The 21,819-nt window shown below is 34.4% G+C and overlaps 1 protein-coding gene across 1 annotated transcript in view; it reads left to right on the top strand.

Annotated features, from left to right (window-relative positions):
- The window catches only part of LRP1B (LDL receptor related protein 1B), a 1,573,107-nt gene that overhangs the window by 443,548 nt on the left and 1,107,740 nt on the right, over positions 1 to 21,819 (top strand). The window lies entirely within an intron of this gene.

A 21,819-nucleotide genomic window follows, 5' to 3' on the forward strand; every position in this document is an offset into this window, starting at 1 on the left:
ACAAACCTTTAGACTTAAGACAAAAAGAGAGAAGATCCAATAAAATCAGAAATGCAAGAGATGTTACAATAGATATCCCAGAAATGAAAATCAGACAAGACTACCATGAACAATTATACATCAACAAATTTAATATCCTAGAATAAATAAATTCTAGAAACATACAACCTAAAAAGCTTGACTCTTGAAGAAATAGATAATCTGAACAGACCAATAACAAATAAGGAGATTGAATCAGAAATAAAATTAAAAAATCTCCCAACACTCAACTAGTTAAAAATAAATACAAATAAATCTCCCACCAGGCCAGTATTGCTCAGTGGTTAAGTATCAACCTATGAACCAGGAGGTCATGGTTCAATTCCTGGTCATGATTTGTGGGTTTGATCCCTAGTGTGTGGCATGCTGATCAATAAAGTATTCTCTTCACTGATGTTTACATTTCTCTCTCTCCCTTCCTCTCTGAAATCAATCAATCAAATATATATATATATATATATATATATATATACCCAATATATACATATATATATATATATATATATATATATATATATTATTTTTTTTTTTAAACCTCCCAACAAAGTAAGGCCCAGAACCAGATAGTTTCCCTGGCAAATTCTAAACACATAAAGACAAATTAATACAAATTCCCAAACTCTTCTAAAAAGTGAATAGCAGGGATATTCCAAAATGCATTTTATGAGGTCAGAATTACGCGGGTACCAAAGGCAGTAAGGTCACAAGAAAAGAGAGCAGAATGGTGGTGGTTGCCTGGGGGCTGAGGGCAATGAGAAAGTGTTGGTCAAAGGGTACAAACTTCCAGTTATAAGATCTGGGATCTAATGCACCGCATGGCGACTGTAGTCAACACTGCAGTATTGTACTCTTGAAACTTGCTAAGAGAGTAGATCTTACATATTCTCACCACAAAAAGGAAATGGTAATTATGTAATGTGATGGAGGTATTAACTAACACTACTATGATGTTCCTTTCACAATATGTAAGCGTGTCAAATCAGTACATGGTACACATTAAGCTTACAGTGTCATATATCAATTATATCTCAAAAAAGCTGGGGAAAAGTAAAGTAAATTGCCATTTTAAAAGCCCAGAGTAATTTTACTTTTTATTTGTCCTCCTACTGAAGAATTCATTAATCTGTTTGGCACTCTTGCCTCAATATTATGCTGTTGCTTATCAATCCCATGTATGACCTGTCATTGTACACATCTTCTTAAAAAATAAAGTTTACATTCATGTATTCAAAAAGCAAAAATTCCAAGCAGTATATAATTATACAAAACACAACATTCTAGTTTCACTTCACTTCCTCCCCAGCTCTCACTTCCCTTCACAGAACTAACTATTTCAACTGTTTGGAATAAATTTGCAAAGCATCTTTCTGTGCATTTACATATATACATATGTATGCCAGATGGAATAGATACAAATATGTTATTTTACATAAACATATGTATTGTGTTATGATGTACTTTATTCATTTAGCCATATGCCTGATAGGCGATTATATGATAATACATAAATTTTTATCTCACTCTTTTTAAGGACTTCAACGTATTCAATAACAGAAGCCATGACATTTTTTAAACCATTTTCCTACCATTAGATCTTTATTTGGGTTCATATTTTTTTTTCATTCAAATGTAAAGCAATGAATATTCTTGTTGCCATACATTGGTATTAGATCATCTACACTAATAAAAGAGACAAATGCTAATTGACTGTACCTTCACTATGCCCACAGCCAATCAAGGTATGTAAATTAACCCAATAAAGATGGTGGTTAATTTGCATACTCTGAGGGTGGGAGGAGTGAAGACTGAAGACAGAATAGATGGAAGAGGAAGGAAAAGTGAAAAACAAGGTGGCTGCTGGAGGGAAAGCGCTGGTGGTGCTTGCGACTGCAGTGGTGGGCAGCAGCGGGTGCAGTGGGTTGGGTGGGTGGGGTGGGGTGTGCAGCAGCGGCTGCCACTGCATGCCCCACCCGCCTCAGTGGGAGAAGTGGGGGGCAGGAGAGGTATGGGTGGCAGGAAGGAAGCCCACTGGAAGTCTTGGAGGAATCTTCCTGCAGTGGGCCCCTTGTACTATCTAATAAAAGAGTAATATGCAAATTGACCATACCTCCACTACATCCAAAAGCCTCACCCACTAGCCAATCAGGAGCGAATATGCAAATAAACTCAACCAAGATGGTTACAGCCAAGATGGTTAGAGCAGGAGGGAGGCTTGGGTTTTCCTGGCAATGGAGGAAGCCAAGCTTTCTGCCTGATTTTGTTGGCCTTGGCCAAGGGTGAAGTGGGGATATCAGAGCCAGGGGTGGAGGCTTTAGGCTTTGGCAGGGGCAAAGTCAGAGATTGGAGGGAACTGGCGGGAGGGTGGGGGGGAGGGCTGCCCAGTCCCCAAGACTTTAGGCCTTGGCAGGGCTGGAGCAGGATATCTGAGCAGATAGATGTGAACTACAGAGGAAACACCTTTTCTGACCACTCATTGGCTAAGCTCCCTGTATGCCACTGGTAATATTCTTAATAACTTGGGTATAAGAATCCAAAAAGGTGATTTAGGGCTTTTCCACCACACTCCTGGAGAAAAAAGGAAGGTCCTCTGCTGGAGGCCTAAGAGATGTCATATCCTTCCCTATGCAGTTTGGCAAAGTGGATAATGCCTAGGTGTGGTGACCACAGGGTCCAGGATTAATTGTGATCAGGGCATGTACCTAGGTTACAGGCTCCTCCCTGGCTGGGGCCCAGGTCAGGGCTCATGCAGGGGGCAGCCAAAGTGTCCCTCTCACACTGATGTTTCTCTCTGTCTTTCCCTTTCTCTTTCACATTCTCTAAAAATCAATGAAAATATATACTCAGGTGAGAAAAAAAAAGAAAAAAAGAAAAGAAAAGAAATGTCATTTCCTATGAAAGACACATCTTGAAAATGCCTAAAGAAGTTGTCATTTTTTCATGGTGAAGGGACCAGAGTCCGTGCTGATGAAAAACTCTTTGGTGGCTGCAGTGACTAGCAGTGGCTGCAGCAGAGGGGTGATGGGACTGGTGCCTTTCCTGAACAATCTAGTTGCCTCCCACAAAGGGAGGCCAGACACATCCCAGAGGGCTCCCAGTATGTGAGAGAGGGCAGGCTGGGCTGAGGGGAACCCCCCCCCCCCCAGTGCACAAATTTCATGTACCAGGCCCCTAGTGTAACATAAAATTATATGACATACATTTAAGGTATAATGTAAAAATTATAATTTTTCAAGATTAAAGTTCTACAATTGGAATTGCTATATCAAAGAAATATTCTGCACTTCTAATTTTGATAGACATTGACAATTGCCTTACAAATGGACTTTACCAATTTATACACCAAACAGTGGTTTCAACATTTGCTATTATTAATCTAACTAACTAATCTAAGGTTTTTGTCAGTTTTATGAATGCAAATTTATATCTTTATATTTTAAGTTGCATTTTTCTTATTGTTATCAAAGTTGAGTTTTTCTCATCTGTTTTTGCACATTTAATTTATTGGGCTATGGGTTTCCTGTTAATACTTGATGTCCATGTTTTTTCTATTTAGTTATTTATTTACTAATTTAATAAAATAGTTAACATATTACAGATATTTATAATTTGCATATACAGTATCACTAATTTAGTGGTGACACTCATTGTTATGCAGTATATATTTTTTGCTTATTTTTATATTTCTTCTTTATACATTTAGATACTAAACTCCACTAGTTTAGGATCCTTGTTATATATCCATTCTATCATTCTTAGTATACTATGTAGACATAATATATATTCACTTAATATTGATTGTACATTGATAACGGAGATTACAATGGCCAAAATGATGATAAGGGTCACCAAAAATGTGTTGCTGGGTCAATGCCAAAGAGTGACACAGTCCTCTCTGGGTCATCTGTGAGTTCTTCAATAAATTATCAGTTCTGAGTTTATAAAACCAGAAAATGAAAGAAGCCTATATTTCCAGAGACATAACCAGTCATTTTTGGTCTGGTCAGTAAATTTACTTTGGAGTCATTATTTTATACACTGACTCATCCAATGATGTGCTTATCTTCACTAATTTGTTTCACCCCCTCCATCATGTTTCATATGGAAAAGTGTGTTAAACTAGACTATTTTCAAAATAAACTGTCAGGAAGTCATGTCTGAAATGTTATTCCATACACTGCATGTAAAAGCCAACTAAAACATTTGGACATATCCCAGTGGTCAACATATGTTAGGTATATTTCTTAATTTTTTTAATTTAATAAAACTTTTTTCACATACATATTTATAAGCAAGGAAATTATGCAGATTTTGCATTTAGATGTAAACATTTTTGAGTGAACAGAGTACTAATTTTCTTAGAAATAAAGACTATATTCAAGGTTATACAAAATACAGTAGCCCCCTTTTATATATTTCAACATTTCTCTCACTTCCAGTTAGCATCTACACCTCTCTTCTAAAAGCCTTTATTCAGTTATTTGCCAGATTTTGAGGTAACTCCGAAAGTATTCCATTTCTAGTCATGTATGTGTGTGATTTGGAAAAATATGGTTGTCTCTAAATGATGTTTTAAAAGGCTTTGAGGTAATTTTAATTAAACTTATAATGTAGATTATGGGGAAAACTGTCTTTCTCATCCATCCTGTATATAGAGCAAAACATTTAAATTTATTTTCCACTTGTATTTTGGGGGTGGCGGGTTGAAGGCTTGGGGGATGAATGAAAGTAAATGTTTCTCTCAGAGCAACCTTTGATGTGTGTGTGTGTGTGTGTGTGTGTGTGTTTCTGGTTTTAGCTAGAGAGCTAAATATTTGTTATATAATCAAGTTAAAAGTTGATTCCTCTTAATTATAATATTTTGAGATATTTCCAAATATCAAGATATTAAAATGCTCATTTTAAAATAATAATGAATTAAGAAATAATAGTCTTACATACCTTTATTCAATGGAAAATATTATCAACAGAAAAAAATCATTGGTCCAACCAAACTTCCCGAGGTTACTCTTAATTGAAATGGTCCACTCCAGTCATACTACAAAAGTCTGTCAAATTTCTAAATAAGTAAACAATTTATTAATTTAATTTAAGGACGGGAAGAATCTTAGTTTTATATGTGATGGTAAAACTGTAATTAATATATTGCATATACACTCAATTTAACATTTATAATGTATAATTAATGCACAACCATAATGTTGAAATATTAGAAGCATTAAAATATGTAGGAAAAAAAAGATTGTGATTAATAAACCTTCAGTATTAGTGCCTAGTTCTATAAGCTACTTTGGAAAACTGATAGATTGCCACACAACTTTCCTAGAGAAATTATTTTTTCTTCCCATCCATAAAATAAGGGGCTTAAATCCAGCAATATTCCAAATCTCTTTCTAGCTGTTAAATTCTACAAAGGAGTGTAATCTTAACCATTTTAAATTATTACAAAGGTTTATAGTTTCTATAGCTTTGCTTTTATGACATCTTATTGGTTATACCTATGATTTATTCAGTGCAAAGTCCTGCTCAGGAATACAGCTTCCCAATTATGACATTGTTTCTACGAAGAGAGAACAATATGTTTTAGGATGAGCCTTTTTTAATAGAATTTATATGAGCACATTATATCAGAAATGGGGACTGCTATGTGTATTTCAGTTTCTCTCAGATCTAATTTTTCCAATAGAGTTATTTGTTTCCTGAATTTTCTTTAAAGTGTATTGCTTTGTGGGAAATAATTACTCATCTTTAATGATTTTAACCATGTTCTGAAGTTAATCTTTTTGGGATCAAGATAAAGGAACTTAAGTTTTGGGTACAGTTTTTAATTTCCTTTTGGATACAAATGTTTAAATGGCACAGCATATAACATGAATTCTACAATATATTACTCTCTGCTATGCTAATTCAAGAACTTTAGCACATGTGGCTAATTTTACTTTAGGTTGCTTAATTATTATTGTCTTGTTTCCTCATAATTTTGGCAACCCTTTAATGTAGTCTGAGCGTGCATGTGAATATTCATAAAATAAGTAGATGTTTGACGGGTACAGAATTTCTGTTTGGGATGATGAAAAGTTTCTGTAAATGGCTAGTGGTGATTGCTGTAAAACACTGTTAATGTATGCCTGGTGCAACTCAATTGTACATTTAACAGTAGTAAATTTTATGTTAGTATATTTTACTAAGATTTTTAAAAAAAATCAGTATAGCAAGAACATTACATTCATTATTTCTGGAATTAGATTTGTAAATTCAAAGGAAAACACTTCCCTAGAAGAAAAAGAATCAGGAAGTACTTCACATTTAATATTTGAGCCTTACTTTTTTTTTTTTAATGCTGGATTCTGGATACCTATCTATCCCCAAGCAAGTCTGCTGTAATAATTTGAAAGTAATATCTGTCTCAAGGGTATGATGACCTCTGTGGGTCTGTTAATTCCATATCCATGTACATGTTTATCATTCTTTCCTTAAAACCATTATATCCACCTCTGTCATTTTGATAATACCGATGTGAATGGAATACACAATTAGGATCACTAGAGTAAGAACAGACAAACTCAGAGAGAATGCAGGCATCCCCATAAGTTTGCAGAGCTTTCTCCGTTGACTTACTATGCATTATGCAATGTTTCTGCGTTTGTCGGAGGCTAATTATCGCCTTATTCTCACGAGTGACAAAAGCAATATATAAATGAAGGGGTACAGAGAAATATCCAAAATCCTGTTCATGTGGAAAATTCTAAATTTCAACATGAAAGTCAATTTGATATGGGGGAAATGTCAAAATCATAAACACATTTCATCCTCATTAAATCCAGAACATATTTAGAAGTCAGTAGTTTAAGTTATGGTCCTACTTTAGCACAGGGTGGTGCGGTCCAAGAGAAGAGGCCTTTGTTTAACTCCTGCAACACTTAACACAATACATTTTCACAGGACAACTGTCTGTAAATGCGCTGTTGTGGATCCACTTCGAGCCACTGTATGTCATATTTGACTGCTGTCTTTGTAGCTTCATTTAGTCTTCACCCTGCAAATTCCTAATTCTGTATAGTGTTAGATTAAAAACAAACGAACAAACAAACAAAAAAAAAACAATTGAAAAATATTCAAAGACTCTCCCTACTCTCAAGAAGCTTTTTTCCTAGTTGGAAAGCTTGCGTTTTAGATAAGACTTGGAGGAAATTTTTTAATTAAATGTGGGGGAATTTTTGTATGAAATATAGAAAAATGTGGCACTGACAATTCCCTTTAGTCTAAATTTCTTCAGGAAGTATGAAACAATAGAATGGAGTAGGCTTAGGTAAAACCACACTAACAGATTACAATGGAGCAGTCACAGCAGGAGAAGCTTCTAGAATAAATGCATGCATGCTAGACAGAGAGTAATAGGGAATAAAAAGATAATGACATAAGTCAGATGTCTGAGTTAAGTGGTGAAGAATTGGATATATGTGTTTGCTAACCATTAAATATTTTAAGTGCTATAGGTATTTATCATTTATAAATTCCAGATAGTTTTTTTTTCTTTAATAAAAATTTAGAAAAAAATATTTATACAATTTACCACAACATTCATAAAATTTGGTACTTGTATTTTTATAGGTAATATTTTAAAAGTTAAGATAGATGATCAAAATATATTAGTTACCATATATGGAAAGTAGAGTAATATAATATAAATCTTAAATAAGAAAAAAAATCTGTAAAGATAGACATACAAGGCATAATGAGAAGAAACTTAAAAGAGATTGAAGAGTATTCCAAAGAGTGTTTGATAGTAAATTTAATGTTAAAGAAAAATGATGGATAATCCACAATATGATTGGAGACATTGATTTCAATATCCCAGGACATGTTTTCTTGAAAGTACTTATTAATTAACTAGTGGCTTTTTCAACTTTTATAGTGATAGCATAATATGCTATTAGCTTTTAGACTATATATATATATATATATATATATATATATATATATATATATAATTAGTCTGGGTGGGACAGGGGATGGAGAGACATCTTTGCTAATTTAATATGAAAAAACAAACAAAATTGGAACTAGTAGTTGAAGGGGTAAGTTTTGAGTGTGCCAGTTGAAGTCAGTTAAAGAATCCATCATGAGGCATTTTGTCTGGGAGTTTGATTTCATTCTTGCAGCTTTGCTTAAGAGACTTTCCAGTCCTTTATGCCAGTGACTAAGCAGTGCTTTCTCCAACAGTCTCATTCATTTTGCCTTTGTCTTGAGCATTGTGGAAATCAATTCAGTAGGCTCTCTATGCCTCGTCCTCAACAACTTAGTTTCCTGTATGTGATAGTCTGAGATCCTGCAACTGCTTCTTAATCCCATAGCTCCCCTGAGTCCCATTTGCCCAATGTAACATTTCCACATCAGCTGGGAACATTAAGCTACTGTTGTGGTGGTAGAAAATTGCCTTTTGTTAGCTACTGGGTGCAAGCGACCTTGGATGAGGTTATAATGTTATTTTTATTTTTGTGGGTGCTTTTTAGGATTATATTGATCCAATTTATGAATGCCTTCACATGGGGTGGGATTGCTCTTCTCTCGCGCTGTTTTTTTTTCCTTAGCTTGTTAGTGACTTCCCTCTTGGTGGGAGAAGAATTTAATCAGAGAGCTGGCTGGGACCCCATTCTCTGAAAGGCTCATGTGAAGGATATGGATTGTCTATAGGAAGAAAGAGAATTCGGCCATAGGCTCAGAATGGAATTTTAGATTCTATTCTCTCAGTTTGAAATCAGATTCTAAAAAAAAAAAAAAAAAAAAAAAAAAAAAAAAAAAAAAAAAAAAAAAGGTGATTTAAACAAACCCAAGTTACATTTAGAGTTAAATGCTATAAAATATCAACATTATAAGATTTGCAGAAGGTAGAAAGGATGGAGGCAGGATATTTGAAATCTTTTTTTCAGGAAAAGAATCTTTCTCAGAACACATCTTAAAGTAGAAACAACACTATGTATATGATTTCAAATCTTTTATATTTCATTCAGTAGCCTATCTAATAAAGAGGGGATATGCTAATTGACCATCACCTCATCACAAAGATGGCTGCACCCACAGCTGAGACCAAGTTCACATAAGGAGCCTTAACAAGCTAACAGCAGGGACCTGAGGCTACACCTTCCCCTGTCCCCATAGGGCTCGACAGGGGACCTCAGGCTGTGCCCCCTGCTCCAGCATCAGGATGGGGGACCTCAGGCCACACACCCTGCCCTGCAGGGGTTGATGGGGGATCTCAAGGTGTGCTTCCAGTGCTGAGGCTAGGCTATGGGACTTAAGACTGCTCCTCCTCACCCAGCTCCAGGCTGGGGGACTTCAGGCCTCACCCCCCACCAGGTGGGGCTTGACAGGGGACTTTAGGTCTTGCCCCCCACCCTGGCCTTAGAGTCCTCAAATTCAAGTTCCTGTGAAAGAGCCCCTTATTGCTCTTCTCTCCCATTCACATCCTGTGGGCTACCTCTGAACTTCCAAAATAAATTATAATGTTGTCATATTACATTATAAATTATTTTTAAATAGAAATTATTTTAGAACAGTTTTAGATTTAAAACAAAATTAGGAGGAAGACACAGAGAGTTCACCTATATTCCACACTCGCACACATACAATGCCTTGCCTATAATCCACCTTCCCACCAGAATAGAACATTTGTTAAGTTTGATGAACCTACTCTGACACATCATTATCACCCAAATTCCATATTTTACCTTAGGGTTCTTTCATGGTGTTAGATATTGTGTGATTTTTAAAAATATATTTTATTGATTTTACACAGAGAGGAATTGAGAGGGACAGAGAGAAACGTCGATGAGAGAGAAACATCGACCAGCTGCCTCTTGCACACCCCACACCGGGGATGTGCCTACAACCAAGGTACGTGCCCTTGACTGGAATTGAACCTGGGACCTTTCAGTCCGCAGGCCGAGGCTCTATCCACTGAGCCAAACCGGTCCCAGCTTGTGTGATTTTTTAAAAAAGTTCATTGTATGGGTTCTGAATGGTGAAAAATGACATGTAGCCACAATTGCACTAGCATACAGGATAGTTTCATTGCCTTACAGATCCTCAGTGCTCCATCTGTTCTTTACTCACTTACTGCTGCTCACCACTGGCCTTTTTATGGTTTCCATTGTTGTTAGTTGGAATCATGCAATACATAGTCTTCAGATTGGCAGTTTCACTTGTAATATGCATTTTATGTTCCTTTATTTCTTTTTAAGGCTTTAGAGTTTATTTCTTTTTAACACTGGATAAGAGTCCGTTATCTAGATGTACTAGGTTTATTTATCCATTCGCTTACTAAAGGACATCTTGGCTACTTCAGAGTTTTATGTTCATGAATTAAGCTGATGTAAACATCTGTGTGCAGGTGTTTGTGTGAACCTGAGTTTCCACTCACTCGGGTTAATACCACGGAGAGTGATTGCTGGATCATGTGGTAAAAGGATGTTTCGTTTTGTAAGAAATTGCCAAACTGTCTTTTAAAAGTTTTTGTACCATTTTGTATTCTTACCATCAATGTATGAGAGTTTTGAGGACAGCTCCAGGTCCTAAAATGCGTTTGGTACTGTCAGTGTTCTGGATTTGAGCCATTCTAATAGTTACCCTGTGGTATCTCGTTGTTGTTGTAATCTGCAATTCCCCATTGATATATGATGTTTAACAATTCCCTAATCTCATATGATTATTTACTATTTGTATATTTTATTTGATGAGGTATCTGCCCATTTTTTAAAGAGGTTGTTGTCTTTTTTTCTTAATCTTGACATTTAACAGTTACTTTATATATTGTATAACAATCTTTTATGAAATATATCCTTTGGAACTGTTTTTTCTGAGTCTATGGCTTATCTTTTTATTCTCTTGATATCCTTCAGAGAATAATTTTTAAAAATTTAATGATTACTGCCCAAACCAGTTTGGCTCAGTGGTAGAGCTTCGGTCTTCAGACTGAAGGGTCCCAGGTTCGATTCCGGCCAGGGGCATGTACGTTGGTTGCGGGCACATTCCCAGTAGGGGGTGTGCTAGAGGCAGCTGGTCGATGTTTCTCTCTCATCGACGTTTCTAGCTCTCTATCTCTCTCCCTTCCTCTCTGTAAAATCAATAAAATAAAATAAAATAAATTAATGATTACAGGATACCAGTTATTTATTTCATGGATCATAATGATGTATTTACAATGTTATTGTCATACCTAAGGTAATATAGATTTTCTCCTATGTTCTATCCTCGGAGTTTTAATATTTTGCATTTTATATTTAGGTCTGTGATTCATTTTAGTTATTTTTGTGATGAATATAAAGTTCAGATATAGATTATATTTTTGCATGTGGATACCAATTTTTCCAGCATCATTTTGTTGAAAAGATTATAATTGTTCCATTGTATTGTCTTTGTCCTTTTTATCAATTATCAGTTGACTGTGTTTATGCAGATCTGTTTCTGGACTCTAATTTATTTTTAGATGTTTGTTTCCTCATGTATTGTGAGATTTACAAAGACCTCTATGATGCTTTAAACCTCTGTATGCCTAAGACTCAAATGTAGGAACTGGATAAATATTTGCAATGTGAATCTCTCTATAAAATTAGAGAGAACATCCCTAGCAAGTGTGATTCAGTTGGTTGGGTGTTGTCCCATGCACTGAGAGGTTGTCAGTTCAGTTCAGTTGAGACAGGGTGCATGCCCTGGTTGCAAGCCTAGATCCCTTGTGGGAGGCAGCCAATTGATGTTCTCTCTCATCAAATATTTCTCTCCCTTTCCCTCTCCCTTCTTCTTTAAAAATCAACTCAATATCTTAGGATAAAATAGAGAATAAATGACTAATTACTCCATAGAAAATAAAGATAACATAAAATTAAGTTAATATGTTTTTTTATGCCTTTGAAATTTACCACATAAATATGGGATTCTATAGATCATTCCAAATTATCTGATCTCTCAGGATACTTTTAATCTTATCTTTTCCCAGTCAAGATCCAAATGTCTTCAAGGAAGGATCTTCAGAATCTGTATTTTTAGTAAAAATCCCAGGTGATATTTGTGTTCAGCTACAATTAGGTAACATTCATGTACAATATGTTAAAAATTAAGTTCAAAGTTTGTGATCTCTAACATTGAATATAAATGCATACTACATTTATTTATTTTTATTCATTTACTTAGCAAATATGTACTGAGCTCTGAGCAGATTGGATGCTATAGCTGGAAAGAAAAGGTAAATTATAGCACAACTAGAGACCTGGTACATGACATTTGTATAATGGAGGGGGTCCCTCAGTCTGGCCTGCAGCTTCTCATAGTCTAGAATTCCTCGAGAGTGGGCCTAAGATGGCAGTCGGACACCCCCTGAGGTCTCCTCAGCACTGCCCCGGAGGCAGGAGAGGCTGCCACCATCACCACGGAGATTGCCAGCTGTGAGCCTGGCTTCTGGTTGAGTGTCTGCCCCTGGTAGTCAGTGCACATCATAGTCATCAGTAGTTTGGTCTATTTGCATATTAGGGTTTTATTATATAGGATAGTAAAATAAGTGGGCAAAATAGAAGCATAAAGAAAAGTTCTTGGAAATATTAGGAAAGACTATAAGAGTAGATAAGATTTTATAATAACCTTAGTATGTTTTTCATCCGCCTTTCTTCTGACATTTCCTTAGCCTTAATTAGGATGAATAGATGATTCAGTATTATTTGTTAAAATCCATTATCTCTGGCAATTTAAATTTTCTGTCAATGAATATAACATTAATTACATTACTCATGGTAACATACTAGACTTCAGTAATTACATACATTTCTGCTGTATCATATTGGTACTTGTTAAAGATTTTTACAGTTGAATACATTTTGTGACTTCAAAAGGAAAGGAAAGAGCAACAAATAACATTTTAATTTGAATTACAATAAAAAGAGCTAGAAAAATGTTGTTTTTAGGAGGAGAAGCCATTTTGTTTAATTTTGCTCCTTCAGTTATTAGGAGGAGAAGCCATTTTGTTTAATTTTGCTCCTTCAGTTAGTTACATTTTTAAAATGAGCAGGAAGAATAAACATTTTTTAAAATAACATTTTAAAATTTATTTTTCTCAATCACCATGTATCTCTCCTTTGCCCTCCTCTACCTCTACACCCCCTATACTCACCACACTGTTGTTTTTGAAAATGCTACTTATTTATTTATGATATCTATCTATCTATCTATCTATCTATCATCTATCTATCTGCATAACCACATATACATCCTCAAAAGGAATGATATTTACCAGTAATATTTTTAATATTGTTTCATTTCATAGGCAAGAATATTCTAAATAGATATGAAAAGCATTCATTAACTATTTCAAATGAAAACAAAACATGGTTTGGTGAAAAGAATATAACATCAATATTGTAGTCCTTTTTATTAAACTAGATGCTGATACTTTTAGATGTGTTACTTAACATCCCTGGGCATCATTCTCCTCATATAGAAAATGTTGGATGATTGCTGACATTTCCCCTGCTTTAAAGTTCTGTGATATAAGACCTATTCGGTATGTATAACAATATGCATATGGCTGGTCTTCAATAAGAATTTTGTTTGAGCAAATAAAAAACAATTCATATTCTACTAGCTGCCTTTAAGATTTCTCAAATGAAGATTTACTTACTGTTTGGATAGCTTCCTGTAGACTGTATACATATACATTATGAACTAATTTTATTCTTTGTAGTCTGTATCTACTAGTATAATGTAGGAATCTTTTATCTGTATGCATTAGATATCATAACATGTTTCTATATAACCCTGTTGAAGAGCGAATGACAACTGTGATATAATTTTGTTCTGAATACTGAGATAGGGAAGTCTAATGTAAACTGTTATATTTTCAGGTAAAATTAAGTTTTTTTTTGTTTGTTTTTGTTTGTTTTTTTGTTTGTTTGTTTGTTTTTTTACCTGTGTGCACATAAAAGCAAGTTGCAAAAGTCTGTATTGTGAGAAGGGGGGGGGGGGGGTTACTACCATTAATCTAGAAAATGTAAAACATAAGCAATATTTCGGCAGTGAGAAGGTTATGAAGATGTGTGTAACTTTGGGGAAAATTTTTTCCTCTGAAATTTCCTTGGATCTGAATAATGAGAAAGGATATCTTATATTTCTTTATATTTGACAAGTAATATATTATTTTTACTAAATTCAAATAATATCAACCATACAATTTATTAGGTCCATTTTAGAAGAATGTAGCTGCTTTATTCATTCCAAATTTATTTGGATATGGTCCATGAGAATTAACATTAATGTTTTCTTCAATATGCATGCCCATTGCTTTGAAAAACAGATGTAAAAATGGGCTTAGTTAGTTGTTTGCTAAAGTATCTTTAGAAAATGTGTATTTTAGCTTACAATTGCCTTTTTGAGCAAACTTAGCCAATTCCAGCTGGACTTGTAACAATCGTCAAGGACAAGTTGATGTCATGCTTTACTGTATGTGTTATGCTGATAATCAGCATCATTGGACCTGAAACTCTGCCATCTTTCTTTAGTGTGATTGACCTTGTTATTTTAAAGGTGGCAGGGATGGAGGGAGGAATTTGGCAAAGCACCGAAAAGCAGAACACTTCATAGCTCAGCAGTTCATTCTAGACATTAAGGTCAGACCAGGGGCCAGATAACCTGACAAATTTGGAATGAACAGCAGGACAGCTACCTAAAGAACATCAGAAGTTCACAGTGTTACCACAGCAGCACAAAAATAGGACAGCTACTAGCAATCCTTCCCGTTATTTGGCTAACATTACTTGCAGAGACAATGACTCTTCCCCTTTACTTTCCAAAGAGACTGTATGGACACATAGCATGTCAATAAAAATGGATTCTTACAGAGTCCTGGGATAGTTAATGCAGCTATTTGTAATGTGAATCACTTTACTGATGTGACAGCAAGAAGTTGAGGTTCAAAGGGCAGATTTTAAGTAGATATATTAAAGGATATGTAGCAGAACCCTGTACCACCTGCTGACATGCACATTCCAACAAGGAAGTTAAGTACAGTAATTGACATGAAAGTCACATAATTAAAAAATAATCCATTTTATTTTTATTCAGCTTTTAAAAATATGTACCATTTTAGGTCCATATAGAAATTTAAAATCGGATACTTAGCTGTGATGTTCAGAGATGAGCACTACAAACATATAATGTACAATTTTTAATTTCACACATTTTTCTCAAATTTTCCTCAAATACAAACAGATATTGAACATCTGTCAAGTGCCTTCGTATGTAATGAGAGAAAAACATTTTTTGTTCATATTGCTCCTCCCCTATCTTTTTTCTTCTTTCTCACTCCCCTAAATATTTTTTTCTAATTTTTTTTCACATCAAATCCACAAACAAAAATTTGAGAGAGAAACACCTTTCATAAAATTGTGAGAAAATTTTCTGCCCTACCTCAGTATGCAATTTTGACTAAATCTAAATATTTCAATTTTGTAAAGTTTTGCCTAGTTTAAGAACATTTTGAGATATCTTAATTATTGTCCAAATAACCCTTAATTTTGACATATCTGAAGCAGCTTCTGATTAGTTAAATTCATCTTCCAATTTTAGAAAATCTGACATGAGATTATCAACTACTGGAAAATTCACTTTAAGAAACAAGCCTTTTCATATCAGTGATGATAAAAATTTTGCCTAATTTCATCTGATCCTTTAATTCTAACTTAGCTGTTCTGGTATGTTCTATCTTGTCAGGTTATTTATCACAAGTAAAGTACAAAATGATTAAAATTGAACATTATTTATATTAATTTTGTAATGAAATAACTTAAATCTTTTCAAACACAAAAATGTTTGTTTCCTTTCATTCATCTACAGATAGGCACTTGGGCTGATTCCAAATCCTGACAATTATAAATAACACTGCAGTGACCATAGGGGTGCACATATCCCTTCAAATTTGTGTTTTGGGTTTCTTTGGATATATTCCAAGATTGAATTGCTGGGTAATAAGGATGTTTTATTTTTAATTTTTTGAGGTGACTCCATACTGCTTTCCACAGTGGCTGTACTATCTGCATTTCCACCTACAGTGCACTAGGATGCCCTTTTCTCCACATCCTAGCCAATACTTGTTGTTTGTTGATCTATTGATGACAGACATTCTGTCAGGTGTGAGGTGATATCACATTGTGGTTTTAATTTGAATGTACTGATGGTTAATGACAACGAGCATGCTTTCATTTGTATACTAGAGGCTCAGTGGGTAAAATGAGCTCACTACCCTGTCTCCCCACCACTGCTTATTGTGTTCACTGTCCCACCCACCCACCCACCTGCCCACTTACCCATCTGCCCACCACTGCTCTGCATTTGCCCCCACCCACCCACCCACTTGTCTTCATGGTGATCAGTTGTTTGGTCATCACAGTTGTCATAGACACTGGCTTTTTATATATGTAGATTGGTCATCTGTATGTCCTCTTTGGAGAAGTGTCTACTTAGGTACTTTGCTCATTTCTTAATTGAATAGTTAGGTTGTTTTTTGTTTGTTTTTGGTGGATTTTTTTTATTCTTTATTTATTTATGTGTGTGTGTGTGTGTGTGTGTGTGTGTGTGTGTGTGTGTGTGTTGGGTTATATAAGTTCCATATAAACTTTGGATATTAGGCCCTTATCAGATATGTCAGCAAATATGTACTATCATTCAGTGGGTTGTCTTTTCATTTTGTTGAATCGAATACTACTCAGTTATATAAAATAAAAATAAAAAGAAGGAAATCTTACCTTTTGGGACAGCATAGGTGGACCTGGAGAATATTAGTAAGAGAAAAACAACTACTGTAAGATTTCACTTGTATGTGGAGTCTACTGAAGAAGATAAAATTACAAAGTGGAGACACACTCATGGATACTGAGAACAGAGTGGCAACTGTTAGAGGGGAGGGGTTGGGGGCTGGGTGAGAAGGGTGAAGGGATTGAGCAAAGAAAAAAAGAAAGTCTCATGACACAAACTACAGTATGGTGTTCTAATATATGGTGAAAACGTGAAAACTATTTATTTTATTAATCAGTGTCACCCCATTAAATTCAATTAAAAATGTTTGTTTCTCTTCTTTCACTTGATCTTTACTTGCCATTTGAGAAAGGACCTCAAATTATTGTATTGACTCACTGGCATTATTATAAGCACTGAAGATCACCATAGCGTGTAGTAAACATATACACTTTAATGTGTGTATTCTGTATGTAAAAGTATGAAGGATGCAACCATTCATTTATTACTGTAGAACATTCTACTTATTTCAAATATAAACCCTGATATAAATAAAGATTATGGTGCTATGGTCTGGCTGTGTTATTCCCCTGGAATACATGGCCTGAGAGTTGAACAAATGAGAAATACACTTGAATTTTAAAGGAAAAGATTAATGAAATCCTTCCTGACTTTTTTGGAGGAAAGTTCAGTTTGGGTTTTTGCCAAAGTCTGGACACTTTCCCCGTATGTCCAACTAGCTTGATACAAACCACTATAAAAATCAATACTAGCCAAAGCTGGTTTGGCTCAGTGGATAGTGCATTGGCCTAGGGATTGAAGGGTCCTGGGTTCGGTTCTGGTCAAGGGCATGTACATCCCTTGGTTGCAGGTACATCCCCAGTAGGGGGTGTGCAGGAGGCAGCTGATTGATATTTCTCTCTCATCAATGTTTCTAACTGTCTATCCCTCTCTCTTCCTCTGTGAAAAATCAATAAAATATTTTTTTAAAAATCAATACTATAACAAAGACTTCAACTGAGTAGGTTCTCAAAGAGTATCATTATTTAAATGTGTCCAAAAGAGTTGTAAAAATGGGGGTGAGAGGAGAAAGGGAGAGGTATCAATTATGACTATAATAAAGATTATAAGCTTTGATATATCTAATGGTTAAGTATATTTGAATTCTGTGACAATATTATTGTACCATGAATGATTTAAACAGAAAATAATTCTATAAAATATGTATTAATGTGTTTAATGTAATTATACATGAAACATCATACAATTATTTTAACTCATTATAATAACAAGGCAAAATGCATATACTGTATCATTTCCTTCCAGTAACTAATGTGTCTGGAATGAACTTCAAGAAAGAAAAAAATCTTTATTGCTTCTCCCACATCCCATTTCTATTAGTTTCATGGTTTAGGGGAATTAAAATTATCATCTTTAAGAGATGTAGTCAGTCATGCCTTTATCAATTAGGCTGCTAGAATAATCAATGCTATGTAACAGCTGTTTAAAAGGCTACTCCTGGGAAGGAATGGTAGATGTCACAAATTATTTCTTAACTAATCTTTGTTGCAGTCTTTCCACAGCTACACAAAGTATGCTAATTTTTAATAATTGCCATTTATAAGTAGCATGGAATAATTACGTTACACAAGCATTAACATCAGCCCTATTACCTGCTAATAAGCCTGCTAACAGGTAATTTCAGTGTGAGGAGTCCCTTGTTCTCAGTTTCAGGTACATCCTGGAGGTTTGCTTCCCTAAAAGAAAAAGGAAAATTGTAACTCTTGGTTCTGCCAATTTAATCGCATGTCACAAAGTAGTCCAAGTATTCATCTTCTAATCTCATCTGATATTTGTGGAGAGAAATTGCTGTTTTGCCGCTCTTGTAGAACTAATCTCCAGAGAACTTGAATTCATTAATTCACAAAACCTTTCAGGTTTTTAATAACTCATATTTTTAACATGTGGTTGATTATTATACCTTTTAAAAAGCAGGAGATTCCCTAGCATAAATTTAAGTGAAACCAATCAGACAGATTATAATGCAAATTAACTGAACAGCAGACTCATTTTTGGCTTTTCTTCTTTTTATTCAATCAACTGTTATTTCCCTTAGATTCTATCTCCCCAATGTCTCTCTTAGGCATTATTTATTTAGTATTTAACAAAGATTTAGGAAGCCCTATGGAACTAGGTCTAAGTACCTATTAGTTCTTGATTTTCTGTTTATTTATTTGCTTCTGCTTTTCTTTAAGAATGATTAGGATAGGATGCTAAAACTCTAGTAATTGTTGAAGCTGATTGGCAGGAATTCACTGTACTACTCTCTCAACAATGGTCAGTGTTTAACATTTTACATTAGAAAAATAAACTAAGAAAAATGGCATAACATAAACATGATAATTACATGGTTATATGTACTTCCCTTATCTTGTTAATTCACCAGTTTAGTAGGAGTATTTGCTTTGAGCTCTTTTTCTTGGGTAACTCTATTTGTATTAACTGATGAGAAAAACTCATATTCTCTTACCATAATCTTATGAGAAAAAAACTAAGAAGGGGCTAACTAAGAAGCAAAGCATTGATAAATGTGATAAATTCAGGGACATTTTTATAGAAATAAAAATAGCCACATTGATCTCTGAAAATTACTCTAAAGTCTGATATGCACAGTCCCATTCTATAATCCAGCCAAATGATATCTCACCATATTAAATAGATCCCCAAAACTGCACCAAGAGAAATAGATAGTTATATGTTAGTCTGTTATTTTCCATAATACTTTGATTTAGTATAGCAATATAACACATACTAGCAGCTATTGGCTTAACTTTTCTTCTACTCCCTAAACTTTACTTTTTTATATGTTTGTTCAATAAATATTTATTGAGGCACTTAGTTGTTTTAGGTATTTGTCTAAATACTAGAGATAAAAGTATAAAAAAAGGTACAGTTCTTATCTTGGGAGAACACACAATCTCATATAAGAAGCAGATCCCCAAACATAATTATAATTCAATAAGCCAGTTTAATATACCCCAAATGCTAAAATAAAGATAGAATAAAGGAGAGAGTGAATAACTCTACATGCAGGAGTTGGGAAAGATGTAGAAGACATATGAATGTTTGTGCAGAAACCTGAAGAATGAGTCTGATTAACCAAGGATAAAACTGGGAAGAGACAACCTTGAAAGTACAATTTAGATATGATGAAGAATAAGGAGAAAAGGCAGAGAGATTAGATAATTTAGAGGCTTAATTATACAGTACATTCAAGTGGTGGTTAGTAAGGTAGCAAAACAGGATCACAAAGAGTGGATGTATATAAGAGATATGTAAAGAGATGATTTTGAACAATGTTAGAAACGTGTGAAATTGAAAGCAACACATGGATGATTGAAGGCATGTGTATGCAGAAAAAAACACAAATGAACTGTTTATAGATAGAAGAAACTTAAATAAATATTTCCTAAATATTTATTTTTATATTAAAATTATAACAATTTTTAGTCCTTTTATGTCTTTTTACTTCTACAAAGTATCTTTCTAAATGGTATACTGAAAGATCTCTATTGCTAGAAAATGAGATATATGAATATATAACAATAAAAAAGAAAACTTTTAACTAATTGATAGCAGAGTATCAGCTATTCTTAAAAGCAAAGGTATGTCCATGTATAAAAGCTACTTAGAAAAGAATGGGCGTAAGCAAATCAATTTGATTATTGCTTTCGTTGCCTAACATATTGTGTTGTTCATATAAAGTCTATAGCACTTCATGTTGCATTTTTAAACAATAGGTGTTAAAGGTGGCACTCAGATTTACTTAAAAATAGTCATCCTTTTTTATGCTGTCATGCGTTCTATGGATCTTTATTTGTTATTACTGTTTCTTTTAATTGAATTTATTGGGGTGACATTGGTTAATAAAATTATATAGGTTTCATGTGTAGAATTCTATATTATATTATCTGTATATTATATTGTGTATTCACCATCCCAACTCAAGTCTCCTTCCATCATTTATTCCCCCCTTGCCCACTGGTGATCACCACCATTTTCTGTCTGTGAGGTTTGGTTTGTTTGTTTGTTTGTTTGTTTGTTTTCTGCTGTTACTGTTTACTGGATTTATGCTATTAAAATCTACCCAGCTGTTACCAAAGCTCATCCTAAGAATAAAATGTTAAGACCTTGAGAACCCATTTTATATATGGCTTGTAATTTGCATTTCTATGGAATATTTTTTTTCTGAAACTCCTTAATTGTTCTTCTTCAGAGAAGTTACCTGCTTTGAATTTCATTATTACGAACATTTTAAATTCTTATTTTATGTAAAGATCTCTGTGGTAAAACCCAATGTACTTTCAGTCATATAAATTGTTTTCATTTGGAGTTGAAGTAATTTTATTTTTCCAATTATAAAAACTATAAGAAATATGAATCTTTTATAAACCTTTTTGAGAATTAGGCATGAAACCTGATGGGCCTAATTTGAGAATTTCAGCTCCACGCTTTAGTATTATTCTTTGCACATCCGGGCAGTTGAGGAATATCAGTGAACAGAACAGACTAGGATATCTGGCCTTGTGGGGTTACATTATAGCGGACGGCAAAGATATACAACAAATAATAAACATGTCATATGCGACTATGTTTTGAGTCAGGCTTGAGGCAGGATTCCTTATTCACTGTCTCTCCTTGCTCTCACATTTACTGCAAGCAGAAAGAAGAAACCAGGTTGTGCATTCCACATTTTACTTTGCAACCTCCTCAGCTAAATATCTGTTTATCATTTACAAGTTCTACTTGGCTCTGAACAGTAGAAATAATTCATCCAAGTTCTCTGCTACTATATGACAAGGATAGCCATTCTTTCACTTTACAATAAGTTCCTCATTCTGAATCCTCACCAAAAGCACATTTCACATCCATATTTCTACCAACAGTTTCTTCAAGTCTATCTAGGTTTTTTCTATTAACTGGCATGAAATGCTTTAAGCCTCTAGCCATTAC

The sequence above is a fragment of the Pipistrellus kuhlii genome, unplaced genomic scaffold (genome assembly GCF_014108245.1).
Source record: "Pipistrellus kuhlii isolate mPipKuh1 unplaced genomic scaffold, mPipKuh1.p scaffold_m20_p_7, whole genome shotgun sequence".
NCBI classification, from domain to species: domain Eukaryota; kingdom Metazoa; phylum Chordata; class Mammalia; order Chiroptera; family Vespertilionidae; genus Pipistrellus; species Pipistrellus kuhlii.